This window comes from Triticum aestivum, chromosome 7A (genome assembly GCF_018294505.1).
Source record: "Triticum aestivum cultivar Chinese Spring chromosome 7A, IWGSC CS RefSeq v2.1, whole genome shotgun sequence".
In the NCBI taxonomy this organism is placed as follows: Eukaryota; Viridiplantae; Streptophyta; class Magnoliopsida; order Poales; family Poaceae; genus Triticum; species Triticum aestivum.
Window position 1 is genome coordinate 634,357,893 of NC_057812.1, and position 16,664 is coordinate 634,374,556.

General features: G+C 45.2%; 1 long non-coding RNA gene across 1 annotated transcript; it reads left to right on the forward strand.

Annotated features, from left to right (window-relative positions):
- Positions 1 to 236: 236 nt before the first annotated feature.
- LOC123154052 (uncharacterized) lies at positions 237 to 6,539 on the forward strand. Its single transcript, XR_006476637.1, has 4 exons — positions 237 to 1,137; positions 1,422 to 4,548; positions 4,657 to 5,825; positions 6,099 to 6,539. It is a non-coding gene; the product is annotated as an uncharacterized lncRNA (long non-coding RNA).
- The last annotated feature ends 10,125 nt before the right edge of the window (positions 6,540 to 16,664 follow it).

The following is a 16,664-nucleotide window of genomic DNA, read 5'->3' on the forward strand; positions in this document are numbered from 1 at the left end:
TCCTAGGCCTTATCTCTACTCCGAATGGAGCAATTGGTAGTCTCCGCCGGTCAATTTTCGTCCCACCAGGAACGGTTTATTTTCGTCCCATCAAAGACGGTTTATTTTCATCCTTGATCCCACACCAGTTTTGTCGGGTTTTTTCGTAGGCTTTTTATGCGCCCTCCTCTCGATCCACCGCTCCCGCTGCGACCTCTCTCTCCCTCGTCTCCCGCTCCACCGCCGCCGCCCCATCTCCCGCTCCGCCGCCGCCCCTACTGCTCCACCGGACTGACCTCTTCTTTGAGCGCGGCGACAGGAGCAGCTCCACCTCCATTCCCCCACGTGATAACGCTCCAGACCCCTACCCCATGCCCAGCCGCCGCTAGGGTTTCTACCTTCGCTTCCCCTATCTCCTCACTTTCCCCACCGCCGCCCCACTGTGCCCCCTCTCATATTTCGATCTGGAAAACGGGAAGGAGACGATGAGCAGAGCTCCGAGCGCAATGAGCGGTCAAATCCGTGGCGGGCGGTGCCTCCCCAAGCTCCCGTCAGGGCGAGGCACTGAAGGCCGCCACCCTTCCCTCTAACGTGCATCGCGGTTCTGGATCGACCGCCGGCATGCTCGAGGTGCAGCCTTTCCCCTTCCCCTATCTCCTCTCTCTCTCACTCCTACCGTCTTGGTTTCCTGAGTTCTTGCTGCTTGCGGTTGCGGAGTGGGCATGGAGGGAGTGGTGTTGGGGCTAGAAGGGAAGGGAGTGGATCGGCCGCCGGCATGCTTGCAGCCGTGCCATCCGTGTCCCTCCACCGATTCCCTGCATCGGCCACGTCCAGGTCCTCCAGATCCTAATTATGATATGACATCTGATTTTGCACATGTACATACCAACGTTGATTTTGTACACTATTAATTAAGGGAAATCAAAGTCAGAAGAACTGAAAATACTATGCACTGTTGGATCCCCTCCTCTCCCTCCCTGACTTGCCGTGAATCTTGTGCTGTGAGAGCTGCTCCTGTCCCTTCCCTGGCCGCCATGGATCTCGCCAGGCCCCATCGGAGGAAGCCCGACATCCCCAAGCTTGATGGGCTTGCCAGCGGACTGGTCGAGGTCCTTGCCATGGCCCCCGAGCTCCACAACTTCGCACGTGACCACTCTGGTTAGACCACTCGCGATCTGTGAGTTTTAGCTTGTTCATTAATTTATGTGTGTTCGCCGGACGTTTGTGTATGGACCTGCCTATTTTGATGGTATACATCTAGGATTGCATGGTATGACCTGGTATTCTGAATGTTAGATGGGCATCTCAAAATATGTCCAGGACAAACTTAAAAGTGACACCTTCTGATACAATATCGGATTGGCATTATTCTCTTACACCATTTCTGAAGTTATACTGTTCTAAAATTTTCATCATAATGATATCTTATAATCATGCAACAGGCTAGGCGGTGTATACAGGCTGGTGCATTGCACTGGGTGAAGGGTGCAAATCATGTTCCTGAGAGCATCCAAAACATATGGGAGGTGCTGCCTGGAGCTGTGGGAGGACCGCGTCATGAGACCTCGGTGACTGTGGACATGGTAACCAACTAGACTCACACCTAACTTGAATTTTCCTTCTGCTGATTTGGTGTTAGTTCAGGTCCAGGGAAGGTGCTAATGGAGAGTTGGAGGGTGAATGGGAGAGGTGATAGCTAATTATGGTTTGACTTTAGTAATTATATTTGGTTTCCTTGTCCATTGCCATTTTGTTGTGCTAAATGTAGTATATGATCTAGAGGATATTTAGGTATCAGATTAGTAACAGTGCAGTAGCATCAGACACTTGGTGTTTTCTCATGTGATATATCTAAGTGGTAATCAGTTGTACAACTAGACATATGCAAATGTCCATAGTAATAAACTTGTGGTCACAAAACTGCTGCTTAAAGTTTGTTCAATTATGGAAATGGACATTTTAGTTCTGCTCCTTAATTTTGTTCAATTATGTAAACGCATGGGCACGTGATGCCGTTTCCTTACCTCACAAAACCAAACTGAAGGCATCCACTTCTGGTGGAAATAACTGATCACGTGTATTGCCATTTTTACAGAACAATTTATTCTCCTGCTCTCTAGAGATCTGATCATAACTATCTTGCTCGATTTGATGTTGTTATGTTTGTTACACTGTCTTGGTAGATATAGATATTAAGGAGAGGCACTCCAAGAGATCATGTGTAAGTACAATTGAGTTGTGAGTTTTCTTTTCTATACCATTGATATAATTTTAATATTTATGATGATTGCATATGGATATATAGCTATTTTGTTTACCTTGGGAATAGTACCAATCTTAGAACATGTTCCTAATTCAGGTAAAACTATGGAAAATGAATGGGTAGATAGTTTTTGAGATTTGGTCCTTCTATTGACCAATCGTATAGGTTATGATCCTATAGAGTTAGAGTTGTTAATTCTGTTATTATTGGTGGAGTTAAAACCTTCAGACAGCTAACGGCCTTATCATCATGTTTTAGTATTGAACTGCAGAATACTGGAGCCGTAGTTTCCGCCTCATGCTTTCTCTATTGTAAGGAGGATAGCCGGGGCGCGGTGCAAGGATAGCCGCCGCTTCATCCGAGGATGCGCCTGCTGACGGATGTTGCGTCGAGTCCATGACGGACCTCTTTGTGCAAGGCATCACCTCCCCCCTTCATCTCTTCTCTATTCAGCCCAGTCGGAGTGAGCATGCACGTGCATTCCTACATACTGAAATGGTCGTGCCCGTGCGTCTCCAAGGTTGAACAAATATGGTTTTGTTTAACTGGTGGCTAGCTTTTTCTTACTAATGGAACCTGCAGCTCGGAACACACTGCACCCAGGTGATGGGAAGTCCGGAGCAACTATCGATGCAGGAGATGATCAGCTGTTCTGCACTGGATTAGGGAGATTAGTGTTTACCAGTGAGAGGGCTATAAGGAGGGCCAGGGTGTTGGTCAGGGAGGAGTTGTAGAAGACTGGTATCAAGTGAAGTGGGAGCTTATGTGACCAACTTTTGGCTTGCAGTAGTCAAACTGTTCCATTGTTCGTTTCTGTATGTATTGTAATGGGATAGTGGGATGACCAGTAACCGTTTGACGACATGCCTGATGCAAAGGGAGAATCGAGAGAAATGGACCCTCCATTTAGATATACGACTTGCTTTCGCCCTTTTCTCTGCAGAGTCAAGATTGAATGTTGCAACAATAGCCAGAAACTGTTCAGGTTTGATAATTGTACCAACTATATTTTCTTGAGGTTGTGTGTTACTGATTCAGTTTTCCTCTTGTAAAATTTAGGCAGAGTGTGTATAGTACCATGGCCTAGTGTTCCAAACTGGATGAGGAAAAGTGGTCTTGTTGGGCAATGCTTCAATGCACAAGGCATGAGCTATTTTAGGAGGTAGGAAGCTTAACACCTGTTTATATGATTGTTGTATGCTTAAATTTATGAATTAGTTTGATTCTGCTATTCATTTTCTGCAGAAACTAGATGATACTTGTAATTATTGTACCAGAAAAAAGATTATCATTGTATTTCTGCAACAGAAAACTTATTGTTGTGATTGTTTGATACCTTACTTGAGGCGTTTATCAGTTTGTGGAGCAAAGGTAACATATGCCTTGTCACGAGTTTTCCACATGGTTTCAAAGATGTTACATTCAGTTTCTAACTTTCTAATAGCATTACTTGGGTTTGACATTTCTTGTCACGGTTAGACTTCGGTCAGGTTTCACTAATATTTTTGGCTCCGTCATGCAGCTGGAGGGAGATGGTATACTGACGATTATTGAGAGTTATTGGATTATCGAGAGTTAGTATTGTAATAGATCCGCTTCAGGAGCTAAAATTAGGGATGCAACAGATCCGCTTAGGGATGCAACAGAATAGAGCACGGGAAGCACATGTTTTCCAGCAAAACAAGGGCAATCATTTTTACTGACAATTGCTTCACCATCCATTGGTCGATCCATGGTCGTTGGTACAGCTAACACGCAGATCAGATGTATATTCCAGTTAGCAATCATGTAGAACCAGGTTAGCTACTGGTTCGATGATCCTACTGTTTGATTCTTTGCTCAGTTCAGAAAGTTGCTCTGAATTAGAGGTTTGTAGTTGCCACACGGAAAGCAACACCTTCTACTTTAGTTGAGTTCCCATGATCACAGCGGAATTCGATCGCGGATTGATTTACCACAACACTCTGTGGAATAAAACAGTATCTAGACGAACACTTGCCACTTTCTAGGATGTGTGTCTATAGCATCTAAAACAAAGTCCTACTAATGTGCTTATTGTATCGATGAAATGACAAATGTAGTTATGTTTACTAATCAAATTACTTGGATTCTTTTGCTGGTTAACTGTAATGTTTTCATGCTATATTTCTAATTCATAAGTTAGGATTATGCCAATGGAGATGATGGATCCACTCCTATAGTTGATCAGATTAGCAAGTACGAGTTGAGGAGGGATAGTTCGACTGGAGGGCTGTTGGAATCTCCATGTGTTCTATACCTCGCGATTGTTAGACTATTCTACAAAGGTGCATAGCAGTCTCTTTATCTGTGTTTTAGAGTCAAGGGATTTGTTTCACACCATATTTCTATCATGCAGTTGCTTCTTATCAACAGAGGACAAATTTATTTTACAGGTTTGAAGCTAATCTTGTTGGGGGATGTGAGAGATTTTCTACACAAAAGGGGACCTAAAGCTGTTGAACCGATCACTACTACAAGGCTCATACAGGTTATGGCTCATTCAAATATCACATGTGTTTCTTTCCCCAAATTCTCAGATGCCATTGTTCCATTGACCTGATTCTGATTGTTTGCAGAATAAAAACATGTTTGAAATTATGTTCATCAACTGAGAGATGTTTCCAATGTGCCATCATAAGATGCGCAACTCAACATTTGAGGTTTCTTACTCATAGGATTATCACATCTTGAATTCTGGTTCTTAGTTTTGGGTTCTAACCCTTATTTGCTTGTCTTGTCTATTGTTCTTACGGGTTTCAATCTTCAGTGCACATCTTCTGTAGGAAATCTTGTACTTAAAATTTAGAAAAATGTCGACATGTCACAGGAGCTAAATTAACAACGTTGCTGTAATGCTTGTATGGCAGCCTTTCCCATAATCCGTTCAATTACAGAGTTTATAATTATGTGAATGAAGTAAGGGATCCGAGAAAAAAAGGTAATAGTGCTTTACTTCCCAGGCAGATTTGACATATCCTCGTTTACTTCTCTCTTCTGTTCTGACTAACTCCTTAAATCATCAGCATGTGTGTATACTTATTCCTGCCCATGTTTATGTCAAGGAGCATCACCTTATGTGTTTAAGGAATGCCCTTGATTGTATTATCATTATTATCTGTCACAAATTTGGATTCAGAATTCTTTTAGTCGGGGATTATCTTGGATTGAGAGCTGCCGCACTGAGCGTAGGTAGATTGAAAGAGATCGATATTGAAAATAGATGGCTTCATTATGCAATTGACTGAAAACAATTGTACCTTCATCTCGAGCTACTAAATTGATGCTCCTTCATTACAATTCTATCACATTATTTCACCATATGCTTCCGTAATAGGTATCTTCAACCTGAATTTGATCGTACACTTTTCTCCCTTATTGTTAAAATCATCGCCACTAAAGTTTTCAGGTGTTGCTTTTCAAGTTGCTAATTATCGATGAATTCAAATTTTATGCAGCCCCGCCATCTACAATATGGCATTCAGATGGTGATCTGAAACTTAAAATGGAGCAAATGGCCATGGGCTCTAATAAATATGAGGTTTTCTATCTCAAGATACCTCAGGTATAGATGTATAGTGCTGTTGATGTTTCCTAGATCCTTGCTGATTCGTTAATTTAGTCCAACAGTTTGTGTTTGTGTACTATGATCAATCTAGAATACTTTTATGAGTTGGAAAAAGGCCAATAAGGTGGTTGCATAACCAACAAGATCTACTTGATTGGGATATTCTTCCAAGACCATTGACTTAGATTCTGATAATTACTCCTTAGGAAAATTATGAGTGTGTGTTCATTCTGCTGCTGCTTACTGTGTTCCTTTGTCGTACTTGTGCAGCTGCAGCGAAAGACAATGGAGCCATGGGTGTCGGGGCGGGCACTGGTGGTCGGCGGAAGGCGTTGTGGAGGTGCTCGCTACTACCCAGCTTCACTTGGACGCCACCAGGTTCAGCCTTGGCATGGACCTGTGCGCCGCTGCCTTTGTAGCTGCTCCCAGCTGCTGAGTAGCCGCCGTCCAGGAAGAGTGATTATTGTGGCCGGTGCTACTGAGGATTATGTGTTCCCACTTGCCACCCAGGATCATGTGTTTGCCACCCATTATAGGGCGCCCATGTCGCTGCAACACCGTCGTCTCTGTCGTGAGGCTCGTGGGAGATTAATTAGGGCAGGAACTAACCATCTTATCATCTGTTATATGGCCTATAAGACTTTTTTGTGCTAATGAACAACAGATACATTCCGGTGCTCTTCTATCCTAGACACAGAGTTTTTAAATGCATCCTTGCAGTTATATATTGTTGGAGTTTTTTTTCTTATAATTCTTATGGTAAAAAAATAAGCTTATAACGAATGTTTGCTATATAATTATAATACATATATAATAGTAAGATTTTTTTTGGCAGAATTCTTTTATAGCTATCAACATAGGTTCAGAAGAGGGCAATCTTATAATGAATCCACTGAACCACTGGTGACCACATATGCTGAATTCTTTAGTGTCATTGTACATAATATAGATATTTTTGTACTGTTTGAATATCCGGTCAATGTCTGGTGTATGTACAACTCTCAAATTCTTTTGTAGCTATAACTGTGAAGGACATGCATGTCTAAAACATTATTTGTAAGAATACAATGTTAATTAATCAATTTAGTCTAAAACATCATTTTTTCGGAATACAATGCCTTGCAGGTGTCAAGATGTTAAAACAAACTTATTTGCACATACAAGCATGCATGTTTGTAAGTTTTAATTATATTTGAAACCGAGCAACTATATTAAGGAGTGGAGCCAGGGTATTTGCGGCAGAGTCAAAAGTTGAACGAGGGTTCTAGATAAAGAAGAGTCATTATGCTTGCTTAAGAGCGCATTTTCTTGGGACGAATGTGACGGGAGGGGAACTGATGGTTTCGGAAGGGACAGAAAAATAATTTATATATATGTCGTTTGAACTATTTTTATGTTCCCCTGCCAACAAAAATTAACTAAGTCAAAATTTCCTTGTATAATTCTACCTATACTCCCATCAAATTAAATGTTATCAAAACTTATGTTGAACCACTAGAGTAAACGCTCATTGCAACACCTCCTACCCTTTGATGGCGGTGGTGGATTGGCACCTGTGGATTAGGGTGGTTAGCGGGGGACTCCTTAGAAGGTCTATGGGGAAGTATGGTGTGAAGAAGAGAGGGCACAATGGTGAAGGTGAGCTGGGTGTCATCCGGTTTGGACAAAGCTTCAGCGAGAGATGTATCACTATTGCGAAACCGAGCGGAAAGGGAAGGGTCTGGCACGAAAAGGATAGTGTGCATCATGGGGTGGATTTTTTATGTTGGAACCGTGTGTTGGAGATAACATGGCGAATAGTCCGAACAACTATATTTCTCTTCCATATATCGGCTGGATTTGAGGGAGCCTCGACTGTTCAGACGGTTAAAATTTGAGAGCCTACTGGGCACCCATTTGGACACGGCCGAATGTACGAGGGAGAAATGAGCTTTGATTTTGAAGACGATCTTAATCATTTATTGAATTTCTTTATGTGCATTACAGCCCGTAGCAATGCACGGGCATTCCACTAGTCCTAGTAATTCCTCTAATAATTATGGTAATTCCTACAACAATTCTTATGGAAAATTTAATAAAATGCCCTCTGAATTTGAGAGTAGTGTTAAGGAATTTATGAATTCACAAAAGAATTTCAATGCTTTGCTTGAAGAGAAATTGCTTAAAGTTGATGATTTGGCTAGGAACGTTTATAAAATTTCTCTTGATGTTGATTCTTTGAAACTTAGATCTATTCCTCCTAAGCATGATATCAATGAGTCTCTCAAAGCCATGAGAATTTCCATTGATGAGTGCAAAGAAAGAACCGCTAGGATGCGTGCTAAGAAAGATTCCTTTATAAGAGCGTGTTCCTCTAGTTCCTTTGAAAATAAAGATGAAGATCTAAAAGTTATTGATGTGTCCCCTATTAAATCTTTGTTTTGCAATATGAATCTTGATAATGATGGGACTGAATATGATCCACCTTTACCTAGAAGGCGTTCCAAAAAATTTAGAGTTTTTAGATTTTGATGCTAAATTTGATAAAAGTGGGATTGAAGAGATCAAAACTGTAGATGTTAATGAACCTACTATTTTGGATTTCAAGGAATTTAATTATGATAGCTGCTCTTTGATAGATTGTATTTCCTTGTTGCAATCCGTGCTAAATTCTCCTCATGCTTATAGCCAAAATAAAGCTTTTACCAAACATATCGTTGATGCTTTGATGCAATCTTATGAAGAAAAACTTGAGTCGGAAGTTCCTATACCTAGAAAACTTTATGATGAGTGGGAACCAACTATTAAAATTAAAATTAAAGATCTTGAATGCTATGCTTTGTGTGATTTGGGTGCTAGTGTTTCCACGATTCCAAAGACTTTGTGTGATTTGTTAGGTTTTCGTGATTTTGATGATTGCTCTTTAAACTTGCACCTTGCGGATTCCACTATTAAGAAACCTATGGGAAGAATTAATGATGTTCTTATTGTTGCAAATAGGAACTATGGCCCATAGATTTTATTGTTCTTGACATAGATTGCAATCCTTCATGTCCTATTATTCTTGGTAGACCTTTCCTTAGAACGATTAGTGCAATTATTGATATGAAGGAAGGAAATATTAGATTCCAATTTCCGTTAAGGAAAGGCATGGAAAACTTTCCTAGAAAGAAAATTAAATTACCTTATGAATCTATTATGAGAGCCACTTATGGATTGCCTACCAAAGATGGCAATACCTAGATCTATCCTTGCTTTTTATGCCTAGCTAGGGGCGTTAAACGACATCGCTTGTTGGGAGGCAACCCAATTTTATTTTTATTCCTTGCTTTTTGCTCCTGTTTAGTAATAAATAATTTATCTATCCTCTGTTTTGGTTGTTTTTTTTGTGTTTAATTAGTGTTTGTGCCAAGTAGAACCGTTGGGAAGACTTGGGGAAAGTCTTGTTAATCTTGCTGTAAAAAACAGAAACTTTAGCGCTCACGAGAACTGCTGCCATTTTTATTTGGAAAGTTATATTTAGTTAATTATTTTTGAAGATTATTAATATATAAATTCCTCACGTCCAAAAATTTATTTTAGAATTTTTGGGGTTCTAGATATTGCGCTAGCTACATATTACTACAGACTGTTCTGTTTTTGACAGATTCTGTTTTTCGTGTGTTGTTTGCTTATTTTGATGAATCTATGGCTAGTAAAATAGTTTATAAACCATAGAGAAGTTGAAATACAGTAGTTTTAACACCAATATAAATAAATAATGAGTTCATTACAGTACCTTGAAGTGGTATTTTTTTTTCTTTCGCTAACGGAGCTCACGAGATTTTCTACTTTAAGTTTTGTGTTGTGAAGTTTTCAAATTTTGGGTAAGGATTTGATGGATAATGGAACAAGGAGTGGCAAGAGCCTAAGCTTTGGGATGCCCATGGCACCCCCAAGATAACCTAAGGACACTAAAAATCCAAAGCTTGGGGATGCCCCAGAAGGCATCCCCTCTTTCGTCTACTTCCATCAGTAACTTTACTTGGAGCTATATTTTTATTCACCACATGATATGTGTTTTGCTTGGACCGTCTTGTATGATTTTAGTCTTTGCTTTTTAGTTTACCACAATCATCTTTGATGTACACACCTTTTGAGAGAGAGACACATGATTCGGAAATTATTAGAATACTCTATGTACTTCATTTATATCTTTTGAGTTATATAGTTTTGCTCTAGTACTTCACTTATATCTTTTAGAGCACGGTGGTGGATTTGTTTTATAGAAACTATTGATCTCTCATGCTTCACTTAGATTATTTTGAGAGTCTTAAATAGCATGGTAATTTGCTTAAATAATGCTAATATGCTAGGTATTCAAGATTAGTAAAAACTTTCTTATGAGTGTTTTGAATACTAAGAGAAGTTTGATGCTTGATGATTGTTTTGAGATATGGAGGTAGTGATATTAAAGTTGTGCTAGTTGAGTAGTTGTGAATTTGATAAATACTTGTGTTGAAGTTTGCAAGTCCCGTAGCATGCACATATGGTAAATGTTATGTAACAAATTTGAAACATGAGGTGCTCTTTGATTGTCCTCCTTATGAGTGGCGGTCGGGGACGAGCGATGGTCTTTTACTACCAATCTATCCCCCTAGGAGCATGCGCGTAGTGCTTGGTTTTTGATGACTTGTAGATTTTTGCAATAAGTATGTGAGTTCTTTATGACTAATGTTGAGTCCATGGATTATACACACTCTCACCTTTCCATCATTGCTTGCCTCTTCGGTACCGTGCATTGCCCTTTCTCACATTGAGAGTTGGTGCAAACTTCACCGATGCATCCAAACCCCGTGATATGATACACTCTTTCACACATAATCCTCCTTATATCTTCCTATAAACCGCCACCATACACTACAAAAAAAAGACACATCCGTGACATTTTGGGCCGAACGATTTTTTTTCTGTCATACATATGACACTTCTATGACGATAATTGTGACAAAACTCGGTATCATCATAGATGTGGTGGGCTCCTACTTCTATGACAAAAAATCATGATAGAAAATGGGCTTTTCGTCCTGGGCGGGCCGGAGACGCAGCTGCAGGACATTCTTTGGGCCGTCCATGACGGAAAAAACCGTGGTAGAAGCGAGGGAAGGAAAATTTCGGGGAGTTCCCGGTTACGGTGGGAGGTCGGGGGCCGAGCGATGCACGTTTCTCTCGTACACGTACGTGCGTGTGTGTGAGGCGTTGTCTCGAACTGAACCCGAGCGAGGCGTTGGGCTCTAACAGAACCCGAGCGATTGCACTATAGGCTACATGTTACTGAACCCGAGCGATCGATCGATGGCTGTTAACTGAACCCGATCGAGCGATTCCTTCGCTACTGCTGCTAACTAAAGTCGATCGATGGGATGAACAGTGAGCGTTGCGGGGGGGGGGGGGTTTGGATGAATAGTGAGCGGTGGCGTTGCCTTTGGATGAACAGGACCCCGTGGTGTGGTGGAGGGCTGGATGAACTGTAGACGGTGGAGGGGTGCCCGTGGAGGGTTGGGTGAATAGGACCCCGTGGTGTGGAGGGCTGGATGTACAATAGATGGTGGAGGGGTGGTTGAACAGGACCCTATGGTGTGGAGGGCTGGATGAACAGTAGACGGTGGAGGGGTGCCCCGTGGAGGGGTGGTTGAACAGGACCCCGTGGTGTGGAGGGCTGGATGAACAGTTGACGGTGGAGGGGTGGTTGAACAGTAGCCGGTGGAGTAGCGCGCGGTGGAGGCTGGATGAACAGGAGCCCGTGGATGAATAGTCACAGGTGGAGGCTGGAGGAGGTCGACGGTGGATGAACAGTAGCTCGTGGAGGCTGGAGGGGGTCGACGGCGGAGATGAACAGTATCCCGTGGAGTCCCGTTTTGCGGTACGCCACACCCCTCCCGATGAAACATGACCCTCGTTTCGACCGTAGCGCTCCAACACAAGTCCGTTTCGTCCGTTTTGCGGTACGCCACACCCCTCCCGATCAACAGGACCCCTGTTTCGACCGTAGGAGGTCCGTTTTCTCCGTTTTGCGGTACGCCAAACCCCTCCCGATGAACAGGATCCCGTTTCGAACGTGGCCGGTTGAACACAAGGCCGTTTCCTCCGTTCTGCGGTATGCCAAGCCTCGTTTCCATCACCTGTTCCGTCCAAGCCCTCCCGATGAACACGACGCATTCCGTTGCCTCCCCATGAACATGACGCATTCCGTTGCCTCCCCATGAACACGACGACGACGCTGTTTCTCCGTTTCGACCCAGCCATGTACACGAGCCCTGGCCGTACGCATGCGCGAGTAGGCGTTCAAGACCCCGCCCGCATGTACACATACGTGGCCGTATTTTCTTTCTTGCACCCTGGCCGCTGTACGTACGTGTACAAGCTACGCGCGCGCCTCTACTACGACACGTGCACGCCTCTACTACGACACGTGCGCGCCTCTACTACGACATGTGCGCGCCTCTACATCGACCAGTATGTACGTACACGTTCGCGACCAGAATGACAACGCTACGTACGCTTCGACCAGGTGGGTCCCGACTGTCAGTTACTTCCTTGCCTGCGAAGATGTAGCTGGTGGGTCCCAGCAGTCAGGGGGCGAAATACGGTGGCCCGTCCGGTGGGTCCTGCTGTCAGGTGGAGGAATAATTATTTTGCACGTAATAAGGAGGCACTTCCTTGCTGCGGCCGTGGACCCAGCTATCAGCCTCTCCACGTACAGTCAACGCCCGATGGAAGCCATTCCTTTACCACGTTGACCATGCTGCACTGAGAGCACCAGGGCGGTGGACGATGGCGAGGCCTAGGAAGGGGACGACGCGGAGCCGGGGAAGACGCGGCAGTGGATGCCCACACGTAGAGGAGTATGAGGGTTCACTGGTTCACTGCGGTGTGAGGCTGCCGTCGCTGCAGAATAATAGGGGGTGTGGGTGAGTAGAGGGATGGCCTGGCCAGCGGTGGGAGTAGTAGGGGGCGGTGAGGCCTCCGCCGCATCGTAGCCGGCCACGGGAGGCAGGAGCACGAGGCACGACCAGCGCTGGTTTGGGAGGCTGGAACAAGAAGACCAGAGGTTGAAGAAGCACTACGGTCGTTGGATGGACATCGTACGGTCACTGGAGCTAGAATCGTGCATATTGACTAAGTTGACAAAGCCCTCCGTCCCCGTCAACTTAGTAGGCCCACAAGTCAGCCTGCCACTGTACTGGGTCCCAGCTAACAGAGGGAGTATTCATTTTTTTGTGCGTAATAAGGAGGCACTTCCTTGCGTGCGAAGATATAGCTGGTGGGTCCGAGCTGTCAGCGGAGGTAACGTTTTTTCGCGAAATGCAGAGGCCGTTTCGGTGGGTCCCCGATGTCAGGTGGAGGAATCATTATTTTGCACGTAATAAGGAGGCATTTCCTTGCGTGCGGCCGTGGACCCAACTGTCGGCCTCTCCATGTAAAGTCCACTTCAGATGCATGTCGGTCGTTGACCACGTTGACCAGGCTGCGCCGAGAGCACTAGGGCGGTGGACGACGGCGAGGCCTAGGAAGGGGACGAGACGGAGGCAGGGAAGACTCGGCAGTTGTTTCCCACGCAGAGCGGAGTACGATTGTACGAGGGTTTACTGGTTTGTCTGCCGTCGCCGGAGAATAACAGCAAGTGTGGGTGAGTAGAGGGATGGCTAGGCCAGCGATGGGAGTACGGTCGGGCGGTGAGGCCTGCGCGGCAGCACAGCCGGCCGCGAGGAGGAGGGAGCAGGCAGTCCCGTCGACGCTTGTTTGAGCGGTTGGAGCAGGAAGAGCAAAGATTGAAGAAGCACGACGGCCGTTGGATGGACATCCAACAGTCAGTGCTTGTGCGTCAACCTTTTTTTAGGAAAGCCTCAAATCTGTGGAAAACAACATACAACCCATCTGCCATTATTTCTAATAATTTACAGCCCATTTGCTAATTCTTAAGGTTTTTTTGGAGCCCGTATTCTTTTTGTTAGCATTACAGCCCATATTGTGCCAACTGTTAAAAAATTATACGAAATTTTGCATATTTCGGTGCGGTCTGAACTGTATTTAATCCCGAAATTTCGACTCACATTCAAACTGATTTTAAAAATAAATGTATATCAATATAAAATCCAACAAATTCCCCACGCATAAAAATTAATGTAATTTAAAATCTTGAAATGAAAAAAAAGATATTTGAAACTAATTGCCGGTTTGATGTGTTTTAAAAATGTACAGCCCATTTCTCATTACTGATGGGCCATTTTCTCGGCCAGCCGAAAGAAAGCTCTCCCCGTCTTGAAAGAGTTATAGCCCAACAGGCCTGACAAAGCGACTTACTTGGCAAATCACAAAAAAACTGGGCTGTGGCCGTGGACCCATCTGCCGGCCTCTCCACGTACAGTACTCTTCCGATGGAAGTCGTTCCTTGAGCACATTGACCACACCGCGCGGAGAGCACCACGGCGGTGGACGACGGCAAGGCCTAGGAAGGGGACGACGCGGCAGTGGAAGCCCGCGCAGAGAGGACTATGAGGGTTCACTGGTTCGGCTGCGGTGTGAGGCTGCCGTTGCCGCAGGGCCTGGCCAGCAGTGGGAATAGTAGGGGGCGGCGAGGCCTCTGCGGCAGCACAACTGGCCACGGGAGGCGGGAGCATGCGGCACGACCGGTGCTGCTTTGGGCGGCTGGAGCAAGAAGACCAGAGGTTGAAGAAGCACTACGGCCGTTGGATGGACATCGTACGGGCACTGGAGCTAGAATCGTTCATATTGACTAAGTTAACAAAGCCCTTCGTCCCCGTCAACTTAGTAGGCCCACAAGTCAGCCTCCCAGCAAGGTGGGTCCCAGCTAGCTGGGGGAGTATTCATTTTTTTGTGCTTACTAAGGAGGCACTTTCGGTGGGTCCGAACTGACAGCGGGAGGAACGTTTTTTTCGCGAAATACGGTGGCCCGTCCGGTGGGACCCAGCAGTTAGGGGGAAACAATTTTTTTCGCAAAATACTGGTGGCCCGTCCGGTGGGTCCCCGCTGTCAGGTGGAGGAATAATTATTTTCCACGTAATAAGGAGGCACGTCCTTGCGGCTGCCGTGGACCCAGCTGTCAGCCTCTCCACGTACAGTACTCTTCCGATGGAAGTCGGTCATTGACCACATTGACCACGCCGCGCCGAGAGCACCACGGCGAGGCCTAGGAAGGGGACGACACGGAGCCGTGCAAGACGCGGCAGTGGATGCCCACACGGAGAGGAGTATGAGCGTTCACTGGTTCGGCTGCGGTGTGAGGCTGCCGTCGCCGCATAATAACAGGGTGTGTGGGTGAGTGGAGGGATGGCCTGGCCAGTGGTGGGAGTAGTATGGGGGCGGTGAGGCCTCCGCGGCAGCACAACCAACCACGGGAGGCAGGAGCAGGCGGCACGACCGCTGCTGCTTTGGGCGGCTGGAGCAAGAAGACCAGTGGTTGAAGAAGCACTATGGCCGTTGGATGGACATCATACGGTCACTGGAGTATTGACTAAGTTGACAAAGCTCTCCGTGCCTGTCAACTTAGTAGGCCCACAAGTCAGCCCAACAATATGGTGGGTCCCAGCTAGCAGGGGGTATTCATTTTTTTGGGCGTAATAAGGAGGCACTTCCTTGCGTGCGAAGATATAGCTGGTGGGTCCGACCTGTCAGCGGGGGGAACGTTTTTTTTCATGAAATACAGAGGCCCTTCCTGCGGGTCCTAGCTATCAGGTGGAGGAATCATTATTTTGCCCGTAATAAGGAGACATTTCCTTGCGTGCGACCGTGGACCCAGCTCCCAGCCTCTCCACGTACAGTCCAGTTCCGATGGATGTCGTTCATTGACCATGTTAACCAGGCCGCGTCGAGAGCACCATGGCGGTGGATGATGGCGAGTCCTAGGAAGGGAACGACATGGAGCCAGGGAATACTCGGCAGTTGTTTCCCACGCGGAGGAGTACGAGGGTTTACTGGTTCATCTGCCGTCGCCGGAGAATAACAGCAGGTGTGGGTGAGTAGAGGGATGGCTAGGCCAGCGATGGGAGTACGGTGGGGCCGTGAGGCCTGCACGGCAGCATAGCCGGCCGCGGGAGGAGGGAGCAGGCAGTCCCGCTGGCGCTTGTTTGAGCGGCTTGAGCATGAAGAGCAGAGATTGAAGAAGCACGACAGCCGTTGGATGGACATCCAACAGTCGCTGCTCTCATGTGTTGACTAAGTTGACAGGGCGTTGCATGTGCGTCAACCTTTTTTTATGAAAGCATACGCGTCAACCTGTAGTAGGCGCACAAGTCAGCCTCAAATCTGTGGAAAACAGCATACAACCCATCTACCATTATTTCTATTAATTTACAACCCATTTGCTAATTCTTAAGGTTTTTTTGGAGCCCGTATTCTTTTTGTTAGCATTACAGCCCATATTGTGGCAATTGTTAAAAAATTATACGAAATTTTGCATATTTCGGTGCGGTCTGAACTATTTTTAATTCCGAAATTTCGACTCACATTGAAACTGATTTTAAAAATAAATGTATATCAATATAAAATCCAACAAATTCTCCACGCATAAAAATTAATGTAATTTTAAATCTTGAAATGAAAAAAAAAGATATTTGAAACTAATTGCCGGTTTGATGTGTTTCAAACATTAACAACCCATTTCTCATTACTGATGGGCCATTTTCTCGGCCAGCCGAATGAAAGCTCTCCTCGTCTTGAAAGAATTACAGCCCAACAGGCCTGACAAAGCGACTTACTTGGCAAATCACAAAAAAACTGGGCTGTGGTCGTGGACCCACCTGCCAGCCTCTCCACGTACAATACTCTTCCGATGGAAGTCGTTCCTTGACCACATTG